This window comes from Pteropus alecto, unplaced genomic scaffold, assembly GCF_000325575.1.
Source record: "Pteropus alecto unplaced genomic scaffold, ASM32557v1 scaffold40, whole genome shotgun sequence".
Lineage (NCBI taxonomy): Eukaryota > Metazoa > Chordata > Mammalia > Chiroptera > Pteropodidae > Pteropus > Pteropus alecto.
The window spans coordinates 2018426-2021183 of NW_006431919.1; the positions used below are offsets into that span (position 1 = coordinate 2018426).

Here is a 2758-nt window from a genome sequence, read left to right on the forward strand (position 1 = left end):
TGTAAAATCAGGATGGATATACTGGCTCTGACTATCGTGTCTGATTGCTTGCTGGTGTACAACTCTATCTTCAGCACATGTTCACACTCAAATAAATGGCTATTCCTATTATTGTTATAACAGTAATAATTGTCATTTGATCCTCATGATTGTTTGAGAAAGGGTGGCATCAGCAGCAATTTTTTCATTGACAGAGTCGGTACACATAAATATTTTGGTACACAGGACTTCATAAATTTGAAAACAATTCATCTGTTCTGTCCTATCAGGCCCCTTGGTGCCTGAGGGCAACATCAGTCCCTGGACTGGGCTTAGTTTCTATTTATCCTTTTATTTTTTTATTTTTTAATTTATGCTTACAGCACTTGGTCTTCCTAGGTGGTCTCCCATCCAAGTACTAACCAGGCCCGACCCTGCTTAGCTTCCGAGATCAGACATGGGGCTTGCTCAGGGTGGCATGGCCGTAGACCATGGACCATGGCTCCACTGGGGAGCGAACCCAGGACCTTCTGTGTGTAAAGCAGATGTGCTAACCGCCACACTATGGAACCACGTCCTGGGCTTAGTTTCTAGAGCTGGCCACGTGGCAGCTTCTCTGTGGTAGTGATCTCAGCTTCACTTTCCTGGTAGCTTCTCTTTTTGTCTGACTCCAGAGCAATATAGGAAAAGCCAGGCCAGCCTGTCACGCTGCTCCCTTCTCCCCGTGGGCATTCTTGCTTTCTTCTTCTCCTGGACCGTCTCCATTTCTCCCCCTTGTTTGATCCAGCCCTCAGGACCAACCTCTGAGACCCAAGTAATGGTCCTGGCTGGACCCCCAATTCTCTGGTTGTTTTAGGTAGTCCCGTCATGGCTGCTCTGGGACTCAGTTTCCCCATATGAAATAAAACCTTGAACTGTATCACCTCTAAGTTCCTTGCAGTTGCGACCCTGGGAATGGCAGGTGCAGTAGTGTCCACTACAAAAGGAAGTGATCCTAGCTACTTGGACTCCCTTGGCTCAATGAACACCTGTCAGACCCGCAGTCGGGAGAGTGGGGCAATCTGTTCTATGGCCTGTGAAGGTGTATAGCCATCCATTCATAGACCGTAGGCAACCAGTGGGCAGGGCCATGCCCATATTAACTGACCCTCACGTCCTCAGCCCAACACAGTGCTCAACACATGAAAGTTCCTCAATAAATAATTTTCAAATGAATGTATGTAAGCTGGAACAGCGGTATGCTAAGTATTATTGTTAGAAACTGAGATTAGAGTCAACAAAGTCAAGTTAGGGCTCTCTAACCTTAAGTTCCAGAGAGAAAAGTCCCCTCACCCACCTCTGTCTTTTTCTCCAGGCTCAAATTGCTACATCAGCCCAGTCTAGGGGTGTGTGTGTGTGTGTGTGTGCGTGTGAGAGAGAGAGAGAGAGAGAGAGAGAGAGAGAGAGAGAGAGAGAGAGAGAACAAGACTCTATTCACTTATTTTAGCTAACTAGAGAAAACTTCAAATCTGCAGGCATCTTTACCCTGCCCAATAATCATTGATTTATTTCCAAATATGTCTTAAGAACATCTGTGTGGCTGAAACCACAGAGAGGGTATGCGGGGCAAGCATGGAATTTAGGCAGGGAGAACATTTGGTTCCTAGCCCCACCTCTGACAGACACTCTTTGTATGACCTTAGGCAAGTCACTCCTCTTTTTAGTGACCTTAGTGTCCTCATCTGGAAAATGGGGAAGTCGGACTTGATAATATCTAAGGATCTTTCATTTCTTATTATCTATGATTGAAGTCTCATCTGTGAGCTACAGATTCCTGGAGAGGGGTAGAGTTTATTTTAAGAGGTCTGGGAAGTTGTTGGTGCATCAAGCATTAACCGTAAACTAAATACATGAAATTACAACTCTTTTCATGTGTGTTGGAGTAAAGAGGCTATTGCAGTTTGCAAAAGGGTCTCATACTTTAAAAGGCAGAACCTCTGATGTGAATGGCATTGTCTTACGTGAAGCCTACGGTTTTGCAAAGAAGATAGAATCTAAGTAACTTGAATACAAGGAGAGAAATAGATGTGGCTCCTGAAAGTTCAGAGGCAGGAAAACCCGTGATCTTTCGGGGGTCACAGACCACACTGAAAATCTGAGAAAATTACTGACTCTTCCCCATAAAAATGTACATATGCACCAAACTTCACGTACAATTTCTGGGTGATCACAGGCCACCTAGTTCATCTCACAAACCTCAGGTTAAAAACTCTTGATTTAGGTAAACCCATAAATAGAAGTCAGGGGAGCCTGCAACAAATCCCTCACTTGAATTCTTGAACAAGAGCACCACACAAATTACAAGGAGAGACTAGAGACACACGGGGTCAATGGCCTAGGAACCTGGGGGGGCTTGACCAGAGAGAGAAGGGGGCATGGGGAAGCTTGGGTGAAATAAACCATGAGCCATCTTCTGTGTTCCTTCTGCTAGATGAAGCAATTCTCTGAGCTGTTTTGAAAGACCAAACTCATAAGCTTCAAAACATAAACAAGCAGAGCCTCTTAAATCATTGGGGAATTGTTTATGAATATAATTATTGGATTTAATTGTCTGTACATAATAAACGAAACTGGGCTGAGAGTCCTCAAGCTCCATGATTGGATGGCGAAGAGCAGAGAACAGGAAGGGCCCCTGCGGGGACGAGGCTCCATCCAAGATGATCCTGTTCAGAGGCAAGACTGCCAGCTAGAGAGCTGGTCCATTCTCATGAACATGTTCCTCGGGGTGCTAGAAACCTGA

General features: G+C 45.0%; 1 pseudogene; it reads right to left on the reverse strand.

Moving 5' to 3' along the window:
* Positions 1-353: 353 nt before the first annotated feature.
* On the reverse strand, positions 354-469 carry LOC112475332 (annotated as a pseudogene).
* Positions 470-2758: the final 2289 nt, after the last annotated feature.